Source organism: Panthera leo, chromosome B3 (genome assembly GCF_018350215.1).
Source record: "Panthera leo isolate Ple1 chromosome B3, P.leo_Ple1_pat1.1, whole genome shotgun sequence".
Taxonomy (NCBI): domain Eukaryota; kingdom Metazoa; phylum Chordata; class Mammalia; order Carnivora; family Felidae; genus Panthera; species Panthera leo.
This window is the reverse complement of record NC_056684.1, coordinates 147,179,017-147,204,026: the sequence shown is the minus strand read 5'-3', so window position 1 is coordinate 147,204,026 and position 25,010 is coordinate 147,179,017. Positions and strand designations below refer to the sequence as shown.

The 25,010-nt window shown below is 42.5% G+C and overlaps 1 long non-coding RNA gene across 1 annotated transcript; it reads right to left on the bottom strand.

The window, feature by feature from the left end:
• Positions 1–4,795: 4,795 nt before the first annotated feature.
• On the bottom strand, positions 4,796–25,010 carry LOC122221476. Its single transcript, XR_006203242.1, has 3 exons — positions 24,926–25,010; positions 22,995–23,139; positions 4,796–5,283 (listed from the first exon to the last, which is right to left on the bottom strand). It is a non-coding gene; the product is annotated as an uncharacterized LOC122221476 (long non-coding RNA).

Here is a 25,010-nt window from a genome sequence, read left to right as displayed (position 1 = left end):
AGCCACTTCCCAGGTAACGCTGCCTAACACTACAAGTTATATAAAAGTAGACTGAATATCTGGACTAGCTTGGCCAGGTGACAAAACCCGCCTTATAGCTGCCAAAGGGCTGCAAGCCTCCCATGTCTTACAAACTGGCAGGAGCACATGGAAATTGACCAGTGACAATGGGTCTCAATTGCCCAGATCAAGGGAACTCATGATAAGCTCCATATCACCTGGTCAGACAAACATCATGGCACTTATTGGGCTGTTAGGATGGCCCATGGCCACAGGGTAGAGGCATACAGGTTGAGAGCAGGCTGTGGGTGGGACACCTCAGTCGATGCTGAATGGGGCATACTGGCTAGCTCAATCGTGGAAAAGTGGTCTCCTGGGGCCCTTTGGATGTCCTCAACTACCTAGACAGTCTTGAGAAAGTGAACAGTCTTGCAGACACCTGGGCATTTACCTTTCAGCAGTCAACTGTAAAGTGCCACCTGTTAGGAGGGACTTTAATGCCTGTCAAATGGACGGATTGAAAGGAGGAACGGTGTGTTTCATGTACCCCCTCCTTCAGTAAGTCTTGAATTATGGGCTGCAATTACTCAGTCTCCTATTGTACACAATATTGTTGTATATATACTGTCTTAATTGGGTGTGGGGGGTGTGATTTGCAGCCCTACAGGCTCCTGATATGTAGCTCCCACCAAGAATGTCAGGCACTGGGTTTGTTCCCACTGGCCTTGATGGCACATGTTGGCATCCACACCTTTAACAAAAAAGGGTAGGGTCAAAGGGGCCCGTCGCTAAAAGAGTTTCAGTAACGGTTGTTCCAACAGTGACATCAAAGGGAAGAGGAGAGCCTTCTACTATCTCTCCTGTTATACTTCATAAGCTAGAGGGCACCACGTTTATACTTGAAGAGGTTCCTGGGAAGAACAGTAACTTGGCTCTAGGGTCAATGAGAGAAATAAAGTGTTGTCTATGTGTGTGTCCTAGGGGGTAGCTAAAGAAGTATACAGACAGTTGTCCCCAGAGGAAGGACATGCTCCAGGAACCTCCATGTCACTAGGCAGGGTCCTTGGCATCTCCCCACCCACTCAGAACTGAGATCCTCCCACCAGGGCTGTCATGTCCAGAGAGGTGATGGCACCCACCTGAAGGGTAGGGCCAGCAGTCTCTTGAAGATCCCAAAGTGCCTGAGCAAAAGTTTCTGACTTGTGCTCAGGCTGTCCTGAGATTAAGTCATCAGGGACCCCTGTTTTCAGAGCTTCCCATAAAGAGAAGTGTGGGAGTCATCTCCAGAGCAAGAGAGCTGGGTTGAAGTGCCACTCCTTGATTAGAGCAAGAGTCTAAGCAAGGATAAGAGTCCCCAATCCTCATATCCTGTTGGGACCCTCCTCTGGGATCCTGTCTGTGGAGATGGTGAGCCTATCAGCATTTGCAGCAAATAAGTCTTGGGCTTCATGAAAATTCCCCTTGTCACATCTGACTATGGCATCCATGCTAATGCCTGCTATACTGAATCTGGTATTTATATAAATTGCAATGGCACAAACTTAGAGTGGTTCTTCATGAAGAACTATTTAAATTCTGTTGTCAAGGGCCTCTCCACCAGGGTGGAAGTGGTCAAGTGATCTTGGGAGCATGATGCAAGGCAAAAAAAAAAAACCAAAAAACAAACAAAAAAAAAAACCAACAAAAAAAAACACCAAAACACCCATCGAATTGTCCCAATTGTACCTAAGGGTAGGCTTGCTTCACCTGGGCTTGTTCTCTCCCAATGGGCCTGTGCTGTCATACCATAAAAATCCAAGTCACAGAAGTCAGAGCTTCTTTCTTCCTACTTTTGTGGGTTCTGGGATCCTGGGGAACCTCTTCCTCAGAGCCTTCCCCTTTTTATTTGTTCTGTGTCTCCTGCACCATGCCTTAGTGTGCTTGTCATGGCCTTTTGATACAGTGAAATGTCTTGAAGCTCCTCTAGGGTGTCTCTAAGAAAACAGGCCATTGATACGTTGAGTTTTTCAGTGAATGATGAATTTGGGGGTCTTGGTCCAATCCAGCCAACTGCAGCATGTCAAGTGCTGTAAGCAACAGCTTGGAACCAATTAAGAAGACCCACAAGAGCCAATCAATGTCCTTGTCTCCCTCCCTATGGACAAATGATTCCAGGAAACCTTGCATTTCCATGATGGTATAGTACCTATGAACATTTCTGTCTCTCACGTTGGTCCTTTGATATGTTGGTGCAGTGGATCGTGACAGGGAAGACTTGGGATAGAAGTTACCTCTTCGCAGGATCGTAAGCTGTGGCCTCCCAAACTGGGGTGTGCCACTCAACACCTACAAGTGGGGAGCCATTGGCGACAGCAACGAGGATTGCAGCCACTAGGGGGATCTTGCCTTGGCCATGACCTCCACCCAGGATGCCATGATGCTTCTGGTGGAGTTGTCTCTGTTGCTAGCTAACCAAGCACAACACCACAGTGCTGGCTGCACCACAGTGCACCCAGCAGCTGGCGTCTTCTTTAACACTAATCTAGGAACACAGAGTTACTTGTTGTCCAGCAATATCTCATTTGGAGATGAATAGGAAATGCATACCCCTGGACCCCAGACTTTTGCCTGCTTATTGGTCTCTGTAGGGAGTGTCACCTTTTATGGCATTGATAATTTAGGGTGGGGGTTTCTGGCAACACCTGGCGTCATTCCAAAGCAAAGCTACAGATCATCAGAAGCACCAGCTCCTTCCCACAGCATCTGAGAGTTGAGGGTGAATAATGAGTGAGCCATTCTTATCTGTAAGGCATTGTAGGGGAGCACCAGCTAGGCTCCCAATCCCATCCTTGGGGACTGAATTAAGAACATGTAGATTCTTGGGGCGCCTGGGTGGCTCAGTCGGTTGAGCGTCTGACTTCAGCTCAGGTCACGATCTCACGGTCCGTGAGTTCGAGCCCCGCGTCGGGCTCTGGGCTGATGGCTCAGAGCCTGGAGCCTGCTTCTGATTCTGTGTCTCCCTCTCTCTCTGTCCCTCCCCCGTTCATGCTCTGTCTCTCTCTGTCTCAAAAATAAATAAAAACGTTAAACAAATTAAAAAAAAAAAAAGAACATGTAGATTCTGACCTGCTAAAGGAAGAGGCAAGTGCCAATCACAGGGCTTTGATAGGTGGCTCCCTAGGCATTGAACTCCCACCCTGGGTACATGAGATACACGTGGCCCTTCTGACTAAAGTTGGGATTTCAGTACACCCCCAACAAAGGAAGTGGAGGCACAGTATTTATGACTTACAGAGCTCAGAAGCAAGGGGGCACAAGGACCCAGGGAAGGCAGGCCTCCACCCCACATTCCCAGTGATCAGGACATAGAAAACAGGGTAGCAAGTACCTGATTGCTTGGGAGTGGATAGGGCTGAATTCCCTAACTTTTCACAGGCTCACCTCTGTGTGGTTATTCTAGAAGGCACTTGGAAAAGCAAAGTGGGAATCCTAGGCAGATCCCTATCTAAGGTTAAACTCACTGAAAAGTAGGCAAAAGAAAGGGAGCAGGGATTCACATTCACTGGGTTTCCTCTGGATGCCAGAGTAATCCATAGGCACTTGTGCCTACCTTTCTGATTCATTTCATTGGGTGCTCCTTTCAGCTTCATGGTCTCAGTCTCCCACATTTGGAAATTTGCTCTCCAGGGTAACACAGCTTTCACTGGGTGGGATCAAAATTATGTTACCTTCCCTCACGGCCCACAGACACCCCAGTGTGGGACAGACAGTATAGGTGGGTGGTAGCCCTCCATCACCTTGAACCCACATAGGGACCAGGGAAGGAGAGATTACCTGGAGAATGAGAGAAAGCTCAGTGTGCAAGAGCACAGTTCTGGAGAAAACTCATGAATTTGTCCATAAAGTAGCTTGTGGCAACTTGTCTTATTTCTGGGACCAGACACCTAAGCTCAAGACACAGCTGCTGACTCAGGTACTCTGCACATAGTCTTGGGCTCAGTTTGGGCACTTACAGGCTTACAAAAAAATATATAGGACACAGCCATGCATTTTTCAAGTTTCATTTCAGAGTGCTGGTCAATGACCCATCAGAGACCTGGTGTCAGAGCCATGATATGCTGGGGACCCCTGTGTCTCATGCAGACGCCCAGAGATGTGGATGTCAGCTGTGTGGCCTCATTACTGTATTTTCACAGATAAGCCAGATGTATTGCCTATAGCTGTCCAGCGGTCTGGAGGCTGAATTATGGATTGCCTTCACCAACAATCACTTCCTTAATTTTCTCAGTGTTGATAGTTCTGACATTTGTGGTGATGCCACAAGGAATGCAGCTATTATGGCATAAATGTGACCAAAAACCACTCTGAGATATACCACGGATCCATGAATTTGCCTGTCTGACTGCATTCTTTTTGGAGGGGTCCACTGTCTGTGCTCCCACCAGTGCCTCGTCCAGTGCACCATGGAGGATGCTAGCCTACGTGGCAATGGCAGTTCCTGTTATTGTTGCACATCCCTCTGTGACTGCATTTCTCCAGGATAAAGTCATAATTCAGCTTAGCCACACTGCCAGTGCTGTAGGTATCCTGACAGAACTTTCCAGGAGCACAGGAAGTACTAGTTCTCACATGACCAATCTTGATTGTTCCTGTGCTATGATGTGAATCCAGCCCCAAACACCACAACCCTGAGATCTCAGATGGATGGAATCCAACATGCTCTTGCAGCTGAGGGAGATGTGTGACATTACTACACTGCAGCCTTCCACATGGCACGTCTGTGTAGGAACGGGGCTCAGTGTTGAATTCCCCAGGGTCTTCTGCAGTGTCCATATTGGCTGCTTTTTTGATTTATGATATAGCAGATATCTTCACCTTTCACAGCATTTTTGCCAACGATTTCTTGGCAATGCATAGTGTGGCCAGTGCAATTTTCACGATAGCAGCAGCCCTCTTCAATACATAGGGTTCCATCTTGCTTATAGAAATCAACAGGGCACGCCAAGGACACCCCACGTCAGGACTCTGGAAGATCACATATATTTTAGATTGGTCTGCAGAGTGTCCCAGCATCGGAATAGGTGCAGTATGTACAGCATCTGCCTGTATTATATTTGTTTCCGGGGGTTAAGATGCAATCACTTGTACAGCAGAGATTGCTGTAGCACCACTTGAAGGAGCCACAGTCCTATTGCTTGCCTGGATCTGCTATGTAGTTTCCACGATGATAGTGGGTCAGGCTTTTATTTAAATGTACCACTTCGGTGTTGAACATGCACTTGCCTAATCCGCCATTCATATGTGCTGCGTATGAAGGAAGGAACAGTTACTGAAAGCTTCAGTTATACCAGGGAATCAGGTCCTAATGCAGTTGGGCCTTTTTTGGCAAGCACATTCATCAGTGTCAAGCCACAAATCAGTATTTCTTGCAATCTGATGTGTTGCTATGACAGACAAGAGTAAATAATGTCTGCCTAAATAACCCATCATGATGTAGCTTTGTGGATAGCATATGGAATATACAACTGGGCTGAAATTAACTTCATGGGATCCATCTCAAATCGCAATTAAGTTGAATGTGGTTTAAGAATTTGAAAATACTTTGATTCATAATATCGAAAAAAAGGACTCTGATGCAATACATAATTGCCCAAGTTAGCTGGATCTCTCTTACTATAAGTTATCATGAAACCAATATAGTAACTTATATAAATTCCATGAAACACTAAGTCAATTAAGCTAACTAGCTTTATCAGGAATTGGGCACATTTTGACACGTTGTTGACCATACTATATATTGTTTTGGAACTGAGAACAAGTCCTTTCAAAATTCCGTGATGGGATGAATACAACTTACTAGAGATCCTGGGGGGCTGCACTGAAAATTGCTTGAGAGAACAGGGGGTCCCTATCCTCCTTATATTCCAGGTTATAAGTAGGTCCCATTGCATTGGTGTCTGCCACTATCTGAGAAACAACGTGTTCAAACCGTTGGGAATTGCTGAGGGTCTGATTTCATAGGCAAGGTCATCCAAATTCATGATACCTTCAAGGCCCCCATAGCATGTGTCCATGGTGAACATGGAAAGAGGAATCTCCTCCAGGTAGCTGAGGTAGTAACAGTCTGTAGGGATGAAGGGGTAGTCCATCTGCAAGGCTCCCTGATCATCCTGAGTCATCATCAGCAGGTTTCTGGGCCAAAACAGTTTCTTGCTCCTCAGGTAGATAACGTGCCTTTGCCTCTAAAACGCAGGCTATAGGACAGGCAACCAGGCATCTGAATGCCCTCGTCATGGAGCAGCTCCTTCTTGGGAATTACCACCTCAGAAGAGACGTAGCGCCATGAGGGACGACCTTGAGAACCCTGGACAGAAGCCAGCACTGCCCAGAGTGCAAAAAGCAAGAGGGACACCCTCAAGGTGACCTGGCCCTTTGCCAGCCTCATGCCCCTGCTCAGGGACATCTGCCAGTGAGAATGGATAAATGGAGGATCCTCAGCAAGGCCAGGTCTAGACCATCTGACAAAACGTAGGGCTGTGCCAGGAAACCAGCACCCTACTCCTGGGGTCCACCTGTGGGGTTAGGTAACAGTCACAGTGTGTGACCTTGGGTGACACTGCATATCAGTTCAGCTGGGGTAGATATGGGAGAGGCAGGTGGGCCAGTTCAAGAGTGCTCACATGGACATCCATAGGGACTTGGACCCAGAGACATGGCTCTATTCAACACATTTCATCTTTCCTCCAGCTACTTGGATATGGGATATGCAATTATAACACCCTGAACTTCTCCACCAATTCCATGTCCTGTGGTACTTCTGGGTCACTTTCTAAGGATTACTACTTTTCCTCATTATGGAGACCACTGCTTCCTACTTCTTTGGGATGTGGAGGTAGACATTGTCAATTTTACTTTTATAGGTGTTTCAAAAAATTGATTTGTAATTTTACATGTTTTATTCTGGATGGCTATTAGTTTGCAAGCCATTCGATCCTTTTGGTTTTTGCTCTGAAGCTTTGTCTCAGCTTACTGAGGAACACATTTCCCAGTATTCCATGTGATGATTGGTGAACTACAAGGTTGTATAATGTTTTTTTCTTATGCCAGCTGGTGATAACAGAAACTACTGCTGACCATGTGTGAACCCCAAGGGTTTTTCTTTCTAATCCCTTATTGTGGTTCTTTACTACCTCTGGCAGTCTCGTCCCATGCATGTGTGGTTCCCTCCTCAGCTGGGGATACAGGGGAGTTGAGATAACTTTGGCAGCTTGAACCATGGAGTCTGCTGATGATCAAAAGATGGTAACAACCATGGCACTCCTTGTTTAAGTACCCTCTACTCCTTTAAAGACCCCTGTATTAGGCAGAAACCTCAGAGTTGGCTTTTGGAGAAGAGTGCATTTTTCTAGGTGGCTGTCCTCCTGAACAAAGCTCAAATTCCTTTCCCACCAAAACTAAAACTTTGAACATTGCCTTTTCCATTAATAGGCAGCTGAATTTGGGTTTTGATACCAATAAAACAGAGTGCAATGCTAGTTGCCAGGGGCTTGCAGGGAGGGACAATGAGGAGTAGATCTCAAGAGGTATGATTTTCTGTTGTGCAAGATGATTAAGTTCTTGAGGGCTTCTCCACAACATTACACCTGTAATTAACAATACTGTAGTGCACGATTAAATTTTTGTGAAGAGGGTGGGTCTCATGTTCAGTGAGATATTACCACAATACACAAGTGGAAGACACGATTTTTTCTTCTCACATGGCAGTATGCTGAACTGCATTGACACACTGTCTACTGATAATGTGAAAATAATTTATAAAAAGCATTTACAGGGACACCTGGCTGGCTTAGTCTGTTAAGCTTCTGACTTCAGCTCAGGTCATGATCTCATGGTTGGTGGGCTTGAGGCCCATGTTGGGCTCTGTGCTGACAGCTTACAGCCTGGGGCCTGCTTCTGATTCTGAGTCTCCCTCTCCCCCTTCCCCTCCCCTGCTCTCTCTCCCTCTCTCTCTCTCAAAAATAATAAAAATGTTAAAAAATTAAAAAGTCTTAACATGTTTTGAATACTAAACCTAAGGATATGTCATTTACAAATATCTTCTCCCTTCTGTGGGTTGCTTTTTAGTTTTGTGCATTGTTTCCTTCACTGTGCAGAAGCTTGTTATTTTGAGGTAGCCCCAAAAGTTCGTTTTATGCATATATGTATTATATATTTAATTTTGTTGTATTATTTTCTAATTTAAGTTCAAGCTTGTTAACATACACTATAGTATTGGTTTCAGGGGCAGAATTTAGTGATTCATTAGGTACACATAACACCCAGTTCTCATCTCAACAAGTGCCTTCCTTAATGCCCATCTCCCATTTACCCCACTCCCCCACCCACAGTTTGTTCTATGTATTTAAGAGTCTCTTCTGGTGTCCTCCCTCTCTGTTTTTATCTTATTTCCCTTCCCCTATGTTCATGTATTGTGTTTCTTAGATTCCACATATGAGTGAAATCATATGATATTTAACTTTTTCTGACTGACCTATTTTACCTATCTTAATACACTCTAGTTCCATCCACACTGTTGCAAGTGGCAATATTTCATTCTTTTTGATGGCTGAGTAATATTTCATTGTATATATCTTTATCCATTTATCTGTTGATGGATATTTGGGCTCTTTCATCTACTGTTGATAGCACTGCTATAAACATTGCGGTGCATGTGCCCCTTTGAATCAGCATTTTGATATCCTTCGGATAAATACCTAGTAATGCAATTGCTCCATCATAGAATAGTTCTATTTTTAATTTTTTTGAGGAATCTCCACACTGTTTTCCTGAGTGCCTGCAACAGTTTGCATTCCCACCAACAGTGCAAAATGTTTCCCCTTTCTCCACATCCTCACCAACATCTTTTCTTTCTTGTGTTGTTAATTTTAGCCATTTTGACAGGTGTGAGGTGATATTTCAGTGTGGTTTTGATTTGTATCTACCTGATGATGAGCAATATTGAGCTTCTTTTTATGTGTCTGTAGGATATCTGGATATCTTCTTTGGAAAACTGTTCATGTCTTCTGCCCATTTCTTTAGTGGATTGTTTTTTTAGGTGTTGACTTTGAAAAGTTCTTTATAGAATTTGGATACTAACCCTTTATGAGATATGTCATTTTCAGATATCTTCTCCCCTTTCATTGGTTCCCTTTTAGTTTGGTTGATTGTTTCCTTTATTGTGCAGATGCTGTTCATCTTGACAAGAACCCAATAGTTCAAGTTTTCTTTTGTTTTTCCCTTGCCTTTGGAGACACAAGTAGGAAGAAGCTTCTGTGGCCAAGGTCAAAGAGTTTGCTGCTGGTTTTCTTCTGTAGGATTTGATGGTTTCCTGTATCACTTTAGGCCTTTCATCCATTTTGAATTTACATTTGTGTATGGTATAAGAAAGTGATCCTTTATTAAGGAAGGAAAAAATGTTTCTGCATGTCATGTCCAGTTTTCCCAACACCGTTTGTCGAAGGGACTGTGTTTTTTTTTTTTTCCCATTGGATATTCTTTCTTGTTTTGTCAAAGATGAGTTGATCATATGGTTGTGGGTCCATTTCAGGGTTTTCTAATATGTTCCATTGATCTATGTGTCTGTTTTTGTGTCAGTGATAACTATAGCTTTGTAATATTGCTTGAAATCCAGGTTTGTAATACCTCTAGTTTTGAGGGTCTGTTGTTATTGTTTTGTTTGTTTGTTTTTGTATTTGGGGTCTTTTGTGGTTCCATGATAATAATAGAGTTATTTGTTCTAGCTCTGTAAAGAATGCTGGTATTATTTTGATAGGGATTTCATTGAATTTGTAGGTTGATTTGGGGTGGTAAAGACATTTTAACAATTTTTGTTCTTCCAATATATAAGCATGGAATATTTTTCCATTTCTTTGTGTCTTCTTCAATTTATTTCATCAGTGTTCTATAGTTTTCACAGTTAAGATCTTTTACCACTTTAGTTAGGTTTATTCCTAGGTATCTTATGGTTTTTGGTGTAATTGTAAATGGGATCATTTCCTTGATTTCTCTTTCTCATGTATACAAATGCAACAAATTTCTGTATGTTGACTTTGTGTCCTGTGACTTTACTGAATTAATGTATCATTTCAAGCAGCTTTTTGTCGGTGGAGTCTTTCATATTTTTTTTTCTATATATAGACCATAAAATTTGATTCCAAATCCATCTACTCTAATTAAAAAATGGGCTAGAAAACTCATTGGAGGATTCACACAACAATCTGCACAACCTGAACCACAGAATTCACCAGGTATGTGGAGCCAAGAGGAGAATTTGGGGAGTGAGAAGCCACAGAGGTAGGGAACCGGTTTTGTGGGTGGAGAGAGGATGGAGACTGGGGAGGGGGTTAGAATATGGGAAAAGCACCCCTGCCCAAAAGCAGATGGAGAGAAAGTGGAAAATTGGAAACAGCTGCAGGGACTAAACTAAAAAGGGAGAAAGGAGAAAGGAGAGGGTTTAAATTCTATTAAGACTGTAAACAAGGGGAGTGCAAAGGCTGCAACTCTGCAGCTTGATACCTGACGGTGCTCTGGTGGGAAGGGCAAATCCCCAGGAACAGAGTGGGGTCCAGGTTCTCGGGCCACATGGGGAGGCCACTGCTTTAAGGGCATTAGGTAGAGACTGTTGAAGCCGCCTGGTCCCAGCAGACGCCAGAAGGCAGCCACATTCGCTGGTGCTGGGGCAAAGTCATTAAGGGTGAATCCTGGTGCCAGATGTATGTTGTGATTTTCCATAATCCCTAAACACTGCTGCTACACTGTCTCGCAAACATTTTCTGGGGCGGCTGACACCTGGCTGTAGTCTCAGGGCACTGGCAACAACAGGCTCCAACGGGCATTCCAGGGTGCAGCTGACATTTGGCCATTGCTTGTTGGGTCATTGCTCAGTGAGACCCTTCCACAGAGGAGTAGAAAGGGTCATAGCTGCAGTCCTTCAGAAGTAAGGGGCTGGGGAAAACAGTTGCATCTGAGACAAAACTCAGGAGAGATGTATTGCCTGGGGCCTGGTCATGGAGAGTGAAAAAGGGGGAAGTAGATGAGAGCTGATGACAGAGGACAGTTGCGTGATTGCTGATCTGGGAAAACAGACGGGGTAGCTGGGTGGCGCCATTTTCACCGCTCCCACGCATGTGCATAGGCACCTAAAAGCTCTGCAACAATCCACCCCAGTAGGCTAGCAGCGCCATCTAGTGGAGAGCCGAGCTGTTACACTGAGGCCCGCCCAACTGGGCCAGCTTTTCTCTTCAAGAACACATGTGTCACCTCCGACTTAGTTTAAGGACTATAAAGAGCTACACAGATGACTTCTAGGGGAAAACGAAGCAATTTCAGTCCTACTTCAATCTGTTAGCAGGTTCATCTATTCAAGTTTCTTTGTTCTTTTTCTTCTTTCTTTTCCTCTTTTTCACTTATTTTTCTTGAATACAGGAGAAAATTCATTTTTATTTTCAATTTTTATTAAAACTTTCTTTAATTTTTATCACTGTATTTTTTAATTTTGTATAATTTTTTTCAAATTCTACTTTACTTCCATCATGTTAGTTTAGTCTACTTCAATGTATTCACCTTTTCAAATTTTCAAACAATTTCCTTTATTTTTCTTTCTTTTTCATTTTTTTCACTTTTTCATTTATTTTCTTTTTCTTAAATGCATAAAGAGAAAAACTTCATTTTTATTTTCAATTTCTATTAAAAATATTCCTATTTGGGGAGAGAGGGGAAGATCGCGGCATAGGAGGACGCTGGGCTCACCTTATCCTGCTGATCGCTTAGATTCCACCCGCATCTACCTAAATTCCCCAGAAAACTTCCAAAAGACTAGAAGAATGGACTCTCTGGAGCCAACCACAAACAGGAGGCCTACAGAAGAGGGTAGGAAGGGTAGAGAGGAGATGCATGCTATCCAGAAGGTCGAGAGGGAACCAGGGAGGTGGAGGGGCAGACTGCCCAGCAAGGCACAGCCCCTGAAGTCTGGCTTGCAAAAGTGGAGGGGCGAGACTCTCTGAGTTCTGACAGCCAGCAGGGCTTAACATCGGGAATGCTAAAAGTCAACAGCTCTGCTCTCTGAAAGCAGGGAGAGCGAGAGTACACCTGGAGGAGGAGATGTTGAGCCCCAGAAGACAGAGCTCAGCTCTGTGGGGAACAAAGGCGGTGGCCAGCGCCATCTCCCTCTCCCAACCCCCAGCCAAAATCCCAAAGGGAAACACTTCCCATCACTGAACTTGCTTGCATCGCACAAACACCCAACACTGTGCTTCTGTGGATCCATCCCTCTGACGGGCCTGCCTCCCTCCTGGTGCTGCCAGGCCCTTCCTGCAGGGGACCATCGATGGCAAAGCGAGCTAATCCTTCCCCTCCTACCCCTGTACACCTTGTGGATCCACCCCAGATAATACACCAGATCCCATCAAAGCAGCACCACAAGCCTGGCAGTGTGCAAGTAGCCCAGCAGGGGACACACCACTCCACAGTGAGTCCTACCTCTGGGAGAGGGGAAGATAAGGTACACACCAGTCTGATTATGGCACCAGTGGTGGGCTGCGGACAGACATTTGGTCTGACTGTGGTTCTGCCCACCAGCACAAGTTACTCCAGACAGCACAGGGAAGTGCACTGCAGTTTGGCGCCACCCCAGGGACTACCCAAAATGATGAAACAGAAGAACTCTCCTCAAAAGAAACTCCAGGAAGTAGCGACAGCTAACAAATTGATCAAAAATGATTTAAGCAATATAACAGAACAAGAATTTAGAATAATAGTCATAAAATTAACCACTGGGCTTGAAAAAAGTATAGAGGACATCAGAGTATCTATTGCTACAGAGATAAAGGGACTAAGAAATAGTCAGGAGGAGCTAAAAATTGCTATTAAATGAGGTTTAAAATAGAATGGAGGCGACCCAGCTCGGATTGAAGAGGCAGAAGAGAGAATGGGTGAATTATAAGATAAAATTATGGAAAAAGAGGAAGCTGAGAAAAAGAGAGATAAAAAAAAAATCCAGGAGTATGAGGGGAGAATTAGAGAACTAAGTGATGCAATCAAACGGAACAATATCTGTGTAATAGGAATTCAGGAAGAGGAAGATAAAGAGAAAGGTGCTGAAGGTGTACTTGAAGAAATCATAGTTCAGAACTTCCCTGATCTGGGGAAGGAAAAAGGCATTGAAATCCAAGAGGCACAGAGAACTCCCTTCAGACGTAACTTGAATCGATCTTCTGCATGACATATCATAGTGAAATTGGCAAAATTCAAGGATAAAGAGAAAATTCTGAAAGCATCCAGGGATAAATGGCCTTAACATACAAAGGTAGACACATAAGGGTAGTAGCAGACCTATCTACTGAAACTTGGCAGGCCAGAAAGGAATGGCAGGAAATCTTCAATATGATGAAAGGAAAAAAAAATATGCAGCCGAGAATCCTTTATCCAGCAAGTCTGTCATTCAGAATAGAAGGAGACATAAAGGTCTTCCCAAACAAACAAAAACTGAAGGAATTCATCACCACTAAACCAGCCCTACAAGTCATCCTAAGGGAGACTCTGTGAGTGAAATTTTGCAAGGACCACAAAGTACCAGAGACATGACTACAATCATGAAACCTACAGATATCACAATGACTAAAACCATATCTTTCAACAATAACACTGAATATAAAAAGACTAAATTCTCCAATGAAAAGATATAGGGTGTCATAATGGATAAACAACAGACCCATCTATTTTCTGTCTACAAGAGACTCATTTTAGACCTGTGGACACTTTAAGATTGAAAGTGAGGGGATGGAGAACTATTTATCATGCCACTGGAAGTCAAAAGAAAGCTGGAGTAGCCATACGTATATCAGACAAACTAGACTTTAAATTAAAGGTTGTAACAACAGGTGAATAAGGGCATTATGTAATAATTACAGGATCTATCCATCAGGAAGAGCTAACAATGAAAAATGTCTATGCACCGAATATGGAAGTCCCAAAATATATAAAACAATTAATCATAATCATAAGCAACTTTATTGATAAGAATGTGGTAATTGCAGGGACCTTTAATACCCCACTTACAACAATGGATAGATCATCTAGACACAGGATCAATAAGCAAACAACGACCCTGAATGATACATTGGATCAGATGGACTTGACAGATATATTTAAAACTCTGCATCCCAAAGCAACAGAATATACTATCTTCTTGAGTGCACATGGAACATTCTCCAAGATAGATCACATATTGGGTCACAATACATCCCTAAATAAATACAAAAGAATTGAGATCATACCATGAACACTTTCAGACCACAATGCTATGAAACTTGAAATCAACCATAGGAAAAAGGCTGGAAAACTCTAAAACCATGGAGCATAAAGAACACCCTACTAAACAATCAGTGGGTCAACCAGGCAATTAGAGAAGAAATTTAAAATATATGTCAATAAATGAAAATGAAAACACAACAATCCAAACCCTTTGGGATGCAGCAAAGGCAGTCCTCAGAGGAAATGCATTGCAATCCAGGCTTATCTCAAGAAACAAGAAAAAAATCCCCAATACAAAATCTAACAGCACATCTAAAGTAAATAAAATCAGAACTCAAAGACACCCCAAACCCAGAAGAAGAAGAGAAATAGTAAAGATCAGAGCAGAAATAAACAATATGGAATCTTAAAAAACTGTAGAGCAGATCAATGAAACCAACAGTTGGATTTTTGAAAAAAATAAATAAAATTGATAAATCTCTAGCCAGACTTCTCAAAAAGAAAAGAGAGATGACCCAAACAGATAAAATCATGAATGAAAATGGAATTACTACAACCAATCCCTCAGAAATACAGGCAATTATCAGGGAATACTATAAAAAATTATATGCCAACAAATTGGACAACCCAGAAGAAATGGACAAATTCATAAGCACCCTCACAGGTCCAAAACTCACACGGGAAGAAATAGAAAATTTGAATAGACCCATAACCAGTGAAGAAATTGAACCAGTTGTCAAAAATACCCCAACAAATAAGAGTCCTGGACCAGGTGGCTTCCCTGGGGAATTCTACCAGACAGTTAAAGCAGACAATATCTATCCTTCTCAAGCTGTTCCAAAAACTAGAAAGGGAAGGAGAACTTCCAGATTCATTCTATGAAGCCAGCATTACTTTAATCCCCAAAGCAGACAGATACCCAGCAGAAAAAAAAAGAAAAAAAAAAGGCAACTAAAGGCCAATATCCCTAATGAATATGCAAAAATTCTCAACAAGATACTAGCAAATCAAATTCAACAGCATATGAAAATAATTATTCACCATTATCCAGTGGGATTCATTCCTGGGCTGCAGGGATGGTTGAACATTCACAAATCCATCAAAATGATACATCACATTAATAAAAGAAATGATAAGAACCATATGATGCTGTCAATCGATGCAGAAAAAAACATTTGACAAAATTCAGCATCCTTTCTTAATAAAAACCCTCAAGAAATTCAGGACAGAAGGAATATACTTAAACATTATGAAAGCCACTTATGAAAAACCAACAGCTAATATTATTGTAAATGGGGAAAAACAGAGCTTTACCCCTAATATTAGGAACATGATAGGGATGTCCACTCTCACCGCTGTTGTTTAACATAGTGTTGGAAGTTCTAGCATCAGCAATCAGACAACAAAAGGAAATCAAAGGCATCAAAATTGACAAAGATGAAGTCAAGCTTTCACTTTTTTTCAGATGACATAATACTACACATGGACAACCCGATAGACTCCACCAAAAGTCTGCTAGAATTGATACATGATTTCAGCAAAGTCAGAGGATACAAAATTAATGTACAGAAGTCAGCTGAATCTTTATACACTAATAATTAAGAAACAGAAAGACAAGTAAAGAAACTGATCCCATTCACAATTGCACCAAGAATCATAAAATACCTAGGAATAAACCTATCAAAAGATGTAAAAGATCTGTATGCTGAAAACTATAGAAAGTTGAAAAAGATAAAAATAAATGGAAACACATTCTGTGCTCATAGATTGGAAGAATAAATATTGTTAAAATGTCAATAATACCCAAAGCTATCTACACATTCAATGCAATCCCAATCAAATTTGCACCAGCATTCTTCTCCAAGCTAGAACAATCATTCCTGAAATTTGTATAGAATCACAAAAGACCCCGAATAACCAAAGTAATATTGAAGAAGAAAACCAAAGCTGAACACGTCACAATCCCAGACTTTAGCCTCTACTACAAAGCTGTAATCATCAAGACAGCATGGTACTGGCACAAAAACAGACACATAGACCAATGGAATAGAATACAGACTCCAATACTGGACCCACAAATGTATGGCCAACTAATCTTTGACAAAGCAGGAAAGAATATCCGATGGAAAAAGGACAGTCTCTTTAATAAGTGGTGGTGGGAGAACAGGACGGAAACATGTAGAAGAAGGAAACTAGACCACTTTCTTACACCATTCACAAAGATACACTCATAATGGATGAAGGACCAGAATGTGAGACAGGAAACCATCAAAACCCTAGAGGAGAAAGAAAGAAAAAAACCTCTCTGACCTCAGCCGCAGCAATTTCTTACTTGACACATCTCCAAAAGCAAGAGAATTAAAAGCAAAAATGAACTATTGGGACCTCATGAAGATAAAAAGCTTCTGGGAGAGGTTCAAGGAAGATGACAACGTAGGAAGATGCTGGGCTCACCGCGTGTCCTGCTGATCACTCAGATTCCACCTACACCTGCCTAACTAACCCAGAAAACCACCAGAAGACTAGCAGAATGGAGTCTCCGGAGCCAAGCGCAGACGAGAGGCCCACAGAAGAGGGTAGGAAGGGCGGAGAGGCGGTGCAGGCTGCACGGACTGGCAGGAGGGAGCCGGGGTGGAGAGGCAGCCTGCGGGCCAAGCAGAGTCCCCGAGTCTGGCTTGCAAAAGCAGAGGGGCCAGACGGAGTGTGTTCTGACAGAAAGAGCGACTTAGCATCTGGGAGTTCATAAGTTAACAGCTCTGCTCGGAAAGCAGGAACACTGGAGGACAAAGGGAGGGAGAGTTGCTGAGTCCCGGGACAACAGAGCTCAGCTTGGCGGGGAACAAAGGCGCTCGCCAGTGCCATCTCCCTCACCCATGCCCCAGACAAAATCCCAAAGGGAACCAGTTCCTGCCAGGGAGGTTGCTTGCTCCACGCAAACACCCAATGCTGTGCTTCTGTGGAGCCAAACCTCCGGCAGCGGGTCTGACTCCCTCCCACTGCCACAGGGCCCCTCCTGAAGTGGATCACCTAAGGAGAAGCGGGCTAAGCCTGCCCCTCCTGCCCCCATGCACCTTGCCTACCCACCCCAGCTAATATGCCAGATCCCCAGCATCACAAGCCTGGCAGTGTGCAAGTAGCCCAGATGGGCCACGCCACCCCACAGTGAATCCCACCCCTAGGAGAGGGGAAGAGAAGGCACACACCAGTCTGACTGTGGCCCCAGCGGTGGGCTGGGGGCAGACATCAGGTCTGACTGTGGTTCTGCCCACCAACTCCAGTTATACACCACAGCACAGGGGAGGTGCCCTGCAGGTCCGTTCCACTCCAGGGACTATCCAAAATGACCAAACAGAAGAATTCCCCTCAAAAGAATCTCCAGGAAATAACAACAGCTAATGAACTGATCAAAAAGGATTTAAATAATATAACAGAAAGTGAATTTAGAATAATAGTCATAAAATTAATCACTGGGCTTGAAAACAGGATAGAGGACAGCAGAGAATCTCTTGCTACAGAGATAAAGGGACTAAGGAACAGTCAGGAGGAGCTGAAAAACGCTTTAAACGAGATGCAAAATAAAATGGAAATGACCACGGCTCGGACTGAAGAGGCAGAGGAGAGAATAGGTGTACTAGAAGACAAAATTATGGAAAAAGAGGAAGCTGAGAAAAAGAGAGATAAAAAAATCCAGGAGTTGGGGCGCCTGGGTGGCGCAGTCGGTTAAGCGTCCAACTTCAGCCAGGTCACGATCTCGCGGTCTGTGAGTTCGAGCCCCGCGTCAGGCTCTGGGCTGATGGCTCGGAGCCTAGAGCCTGTTTCCGATTCTGTGTCTCCCTCTCTCTCTGCCCCTCCCCCGTTCATGCTCTGTCTCTCTCTCTGTCCCAAAAATAAATAAAAATAAAAATAATAAAAAAAAAAATCCAGGAGTATGAGGGGAAAATTAGAGAACTAAGTGATACACTAAAAAGAAAAAAGAATATACGCATAATTGGTATCCCAGAGAAGGAAGAGAGAGGGAAAGGTGCTGAAGGTATACTTGAAGAAATAATAGCTGAGAACGTCACCGAACTGGGGAAGGAAAAAGGCATTGAAATCCAAGAGGCACAGAGAACTCCCTTCAGATGTAACTTGAATCGATCCTCTGCACGACATATCATAGTGAAACTGGCAAAATACAAGGATAAAGAAAAAATTCTGAAAGCATCAAGGGATAAACGTACCCTAACATATAAAGGGAGACCTATAAGACTCGTGACTGATCTCTCTTTTGAAACTTGGCAGGCCAGAAAGGATTGGCACAAGATCTTCAATGTGTTGAACAGGAAAAATATGCAGCCGAGAATCCTTTATCCAGCAAGTCTGTCATTTAGAATAGAAGGAGAGATAAAGGTCTTCCCAAACAAACAAAAACGGAAGGAATTTGTCACCACTAAACCAGCCCTACAAGAGATCCTAAGGGGGATCCTGTGAGACAAAGTACCAGAGATATCGCTACAAGCATAAAACATACAGACATCAGAATGACGCTAAACCCGTATCTTTCTATAATAACACTGAATGTAAATGGATTAAATGCTCCAACCAAAAGACATAGGGTATCAGAATGGATAAATAAACAATACCCATCTATTTGCTGTCTACAAGAGACTCATTTTAGACCTGAGGACACCTTCAGATTGAGAGTGAGGGGATGGAGAACTATTTATCATGCTACTGGAAGCCAAAAGAAAGCTGGAGTAGCCATATTTATATCAGACAAACTAGACTTTAAATTAAATGCTGTACCAAGAGACGAAGAAGGGCATTATATAATAATTACAAGGTCTATCCATCAGGAAGAGCTAACAATTATAAATATCTATGTGCCGAATACCGGAGCCCCCCAATATATAAAACAATTACTCATAAACATAAGCAACCTTATTGATAAGAATGTGGTAATTGCAGGGACCTTTAATACCCCACTTACAACAATGGATAGATCATCTAGACACACAGTCAATAAAGAAACAAGGGCCCTGAATGATACATTGGATCAGATGGACTTGACAGATATATTTAGAACTCTGCATCCCAAAGCAACAGAATATACTTTCTTCTCAAGTGCACATGGAACATTCTCCAAGATAGATCATATACTGGGTCACAAAACAGCCCTTCATAAGTATACAAGAATTGAAATTATACCATGCATACTTTCAGAACACAAAGCTATGAAGCTTGAAATCAATCACAGGAAAAAGTCTGGAAAGCCTCCAAAGGCTTGGAGGTTAAAGAACACCCTACTAAAGAATGAATGGGTCAACCAGGCAATTAGAGAAGAAATTTAAAAATATATGGAAACAAACAAAAATGAAAATACAACAATCCAAACGCTTTGGGATGCATCGAAGGTAGTCCTGAGAGGAAAATACATTGCAATCCAGGCCTATCTCAAGAAACAAGAAAAATCCCAAATACAAAATTGAACAGCACACCTAAAGGAAATAGAAGCAGAACAGCAAAGGCAGCCTAAACCCAGCAGAAGAAGAGAAATAATAAAGATCAGAGCAGAAATAAACAATATAGAATCTAAAAAACTGTAGAGCAGATTAACCAAACCAAGAGTTGTCTTTTTGAAAAAGTAAACAAAATTGATAAACCTCTAGCCAGGCTTCTCAAAAAGAAAAGGGAGATGACCGAAATAGATAAAATCATGAATGAAAATGGAATTATTACAACCAATCCCTCAGAGATACAAACAATTACCAGGGAATACTATGAAAAATTATATACCAACAAATTGGACAACCTGGAAGAAATGGACAAATTCCTAAACACCCACACTCTTCCAAAAACTCAATCAGGAGGAAATAGAAAGCTTGAACAGACCCATAACCAGCGAAGAAATTGACTCGGTTATCAAAAATCTCCCAACAAATAAGAGTCCAGGACCAGATGGCTTCCCAGGGGAGTTCTACCGGACGTTTAAAGCAGAGATAATATCTATCCTTCTCAAGCTATTCCAAGAAATAGAAAGGGAAGGAAAACTTCCAGACTCATTCTATGAAGCCAGTATTACTTTGATTCCTAAACCAGACAGAAACCCAGTAAAAAAAGAGAACTACAGGCCAATATCCCTGATGAATATGGATGCAAAAATTCTCAATAAGATACTAGGAAATCAATTTCAACAGCATATAAAAAGAATTATTCACCATGATCAAGTGGGATTCATTCCTGGGATGCAGGGCTGGTTCAACATTCGCAAATCAATCAACGTGATACATCACATTAATAAAAGAAAAGATAAGAACCATATGATCCTGTCAATCGATGCAGAAAAGGCCTTTGACAAAATTCAGCACCCTTTCTTAGTAAAAAAGCCTTGAGAAAGTCGGGATAAAAGGAACATACTTAAACATCATAAAATGCATTTATGAAAAGCCCACAGCTAACATCATCCTCAATGGGGAAAAACTGAAAGCTTTTCCCCTGAGATCAGGAACACGACAGGGATGCACACTCTCACCGCCATTGTTTAACATAGTGTTGGAAGTTCTAGCATCAGCAATCAGACAACAAAAGGAAGTCAAAGGCATCAAAATTGGCAAAGATGAAGTCAAGCTTTCGCTTTTTGCAGATGACATATTATACATGGAAAATCCGATAGACTCCACCAAAAGTCTGCTAGAACTGATACATGAATTCAGCAAAGTTGCAGGATAGAAAATCAATGTACGGAAGTCAGTTGCATTATTATACACTAATAATGAAGCAACAGAAAGACAAGTAAAGAAACTGATCCCATTCACAATTGCACCAAGAAGCATAAAATACCTAGGGATAAATCTAACCAAAGGTGTAAAAGATCTGTATGCTGAAAACTATAGAAAGCTTATGAAGGTAATTGAAGAAGATATAAAGAAATGGAAAGACATTCCCTGCTCATGGATTGGAAGAATAAATATTGCCAAAATGTCAATACTACCCAAAGCTATCTACACATTCAATGCAATCCCAATCAAAATTGCACCAGCATTCTTCTCGAAACTAGAACAAGCAATCCTAAAATTCGTATGGAACCACAAAAGGCCCCGAATAGCCAAAGTAATTTTGAAGAAGACCAAAGCAGGAGGCATCACAATCCCAGACTTTAGCCTCTACTACAAAGCTGTAATCATCAAGACAGCATGGTATTGGCATAAAAACAGACACATAGACCAATGGAATAGAATAGAAACCCCAGAACTAGACCCACAAACGTATGGCCAACTCATCTTTGACAAAGCAGGAAAGAACATCCAATGGAAAAAAGACAGTCTCTTTAACAAATGGTGCTGGGAGAACTGGACAGCAACATGCAGAAGGTTGAAACTAGACCACTTTCTCACCCCATTCACAAAAATAAACTCAAAATGGATAAAGGACCTGAATGTGAGACAGGAAACCATCAAAACCTTAGAGGATAAAGCAGGAAAAGACCTCTCTGACCTCAGCCGTAGCAATCTCTTACTCGACACATCCCCAAAGGCAAGGGAATTACAAGCAAAAATGAATTACTGGGACCTTATGAAGATAAAAAGCTTCTGCACAGCAAAGGAAACAACCAACAAAACTAAAAGGCAACCAACGGAATGGGAAAATATATTCGCAAATGACATATCGGACACAAAGAACCCAGTGAAGAAATGGGCAGAAAACATGAATAGACACTTCTCTAAAGAAGACATCCGGATGGCCAACAGGCGCATGAAAAGATGTTCAACGTCGCTCCTTATCAGGGAAATACAAATCAAAACCACACTCAGATATCACCTCACGCCAGTCAGAGTGGCCAAAATGAACAAATCAGGAGACTATAGATGCTGGAGAGGATGTGGAGAAACGGGAACCCTCTTGCACTGTTGGTGGGAATGCAAGTTGGTGCAGCCGCTCTGGAAAGCAGTGTGGAGGTTCCTCAGAAAATTAAAAATAGACCTACCCTATGACCCAGCAATAGCACTGCTAGGAATTTACCCAAGGGATACAGGAGTACTGATGCATAGGGGCACTTTTACCCCAATGTTTATAGCAGCACTCTCAACAATAGCCAAACTATGGAAAGAGCCTAAATGTCCATCAACTGATGAATGGATAAAGAAATTGTGGTTTATATACACAATGGAATACTACATGGCAATGAGAAAGAATGAAATATGGCCTTTTGTAGCAACATGGATGGAACTGGAGAGTGTGATGCTAAGTGAAATAAGCCATACAGAGAAAGACAGATACCATATGGTTTCATTCTTATGTGGATCCTGAGAAACTTAACAGAAACCCATGGGGGAGGGGAAGGAAAAAAAAAGAGGTTAGAGTGGGAGAGAGCCAAAGCATAAGAGACTGTTAAAAACTGAGAACAAACTGAGGGTTGATGGGGGGTGGGAGGGAGGGGAGGGTGGGTGATGGGTATTGAGGAGGGCACCTTTTGGGATGAGCACTGGGTGTTTTATGGAAACCAATTTGACAATAAATTTCATATATTAAAAAATAAATAAATAAATAAATAAAATACAACGTGTACTTCACCAATCATTACATGGAATACTGGGAAATGTTTTTCACTGTAAACACAGAAGAAGCTTAAAAGCAATAACCAAAAGGATCAAATGGCTTGCAAACTAATAGCCAATCAGAATAAGACACATAAAACTACAAAGCGTTTTTTTTTTATCACCTATAAAGGTAAAATTGAAAATGTTTACCTCCACATCACAAGGAAGTAGGAAGCAGTGGTCTCCATAATGAGGAAAAGTAGTCATCCTTAGAAAGTGACTCAGCAGTACCACAGGACATGGAATTGGTAGAGAAGTTCAGGGTGTTATAATTGCATATCCCATATCCAAGTAGCTGGAGGAAAGATGGAATGTGTTGAATAGAGCCATGTATCTGGATCCAAGTCCCTACCCATGTCCATGTGAGCACTGTTGACCATGGCCCACCTGCCTCTCCCATATCCACCCCAGCTGAACTGATGAGCAGGGTCATCCAATGCCACACCCCGGGACTTATACCTAAGCCCACAGGTGGCCGCCAGGTGCAGGGTTCTGGAGCAGCCCTCTGTTCTGTCAGATGATCTAGACCTGGCTTTCCTGAGGATCCTCCATTTATCTATTCTCACTGGCAGATTTCCCTGAGCAGGGGCATGAGGCTGGCAGAGGGCCAAGTCACCCGGAGGGCACCCCTCTTGCTGTTTGCACTATGGGCAGTGCTGGCTCATCTCCAGGGTTCTCAAGGCCATCCCTCAGGTGCTACATCTCCTCTGAGGTGATAATTCCCAAGAAGAAGCTGCACCACAGCAAGAGCATTCAGCTGCCTGGCTGGCTGTCCTATAGCCTGTGTTTTGGGGACAAGAGACACAGTATCCACATGTGGCACAAGAAACTCTTTTGGCCCAGACATCTGCTGATGCCTCCATGCCTCAAGACTGTTACTACCTCGGCTACTTGGAAGAGATTCCTCTTTCCATGGTCACCATGGACATGTATTATGTGGGTCTTGAAGGTATCATGAAGTTGGATGATCTTGCCTATGAAATCAGACCCCTCAGCGATTACCAAAGTTTGAACATGCTGTTTCTCAAATAGTGGCAGACAAAAGGGCAAAGAGACCTACTTATAACCTGGGATATAAGGAGGATAGGGAACCCCTGTTCCTCAAGCAAATGCCAGTGCAGTCCCCAGGATCTCTAAGAGGTTGTATTCATCCCATCACGGAATTTTGAAAGGACTTGTTCTCAGTTTCAAAACAATGTATAGTGTGTTCAACCATGTGTCAAAAAGTGCCCAATTCCTAATAAGGCTAGTTAGCTTAATTGACTCAATGCTTCATGGTATTGATGTCAGTGACTATATTGGCTTCATGATCATTTTTAATGAGAGAGATCCATAAACATGGGTAAATATGTGTTGCATGAAAGTCCTTCTCCTCCCCCCCCGATATTATGCATCAAAGAATTTTTAAATTATTAAACCACATTCATCCTTAATTGTGATTTCAGATGTATCCCATGAACTTAATTTCATTCCAGTTGTATATTCTATATGCCATCTATGAATGGTAATATGCCATTATACTAGCTTATTTATGCAGACATTAATTATTGTTGTCAGAGCAACACATAAGATTGCAAGAAATATTGCTTTCTGGGTTTACACTGATGAATATGCTTGCCAAAAAAGGTCCAACTGCATTATACCCGATTCCCTGGTATAACAGAAGCTTTCCGTAACTATTCCTTCATTCATATGCAGCACATAATGAATTGTGGAACAGGCAAGTGTATGTTCCACACCGAAATGTGCATTGAAATAAAATCCTGACCAACAATCGTTTTGGTAACTACTTAGCGGACCCACGTAAGTAGTGAGACTGTGGCTCCTTCAAGCAGTGCTACAGCAATCCCTGCTATAAAAGTGATTGTATCTTAATCCCTGGAAGCAAATGTAATACAGACAAATGCTGTACAAACTGCATCTATTCCGATGCTGGGACACTCAGCAGACCAATCCAAAATATATGTGATCTTCCAGAGTCCTGACGTGGGGTGTCCTTGGCGTACCCTGATGACTTCCATATGCAAGATGGAACCCCATGCACTGAAGAGGGATGCTGCTATCATGGGAACTGCACTTACCGCACTATGCACTGCCAAGAAATCTTTGGCAGAAATTCTGGGAAAGGTGAAGATGTCTGCTATACCATAAATCACAAAGGCAGCC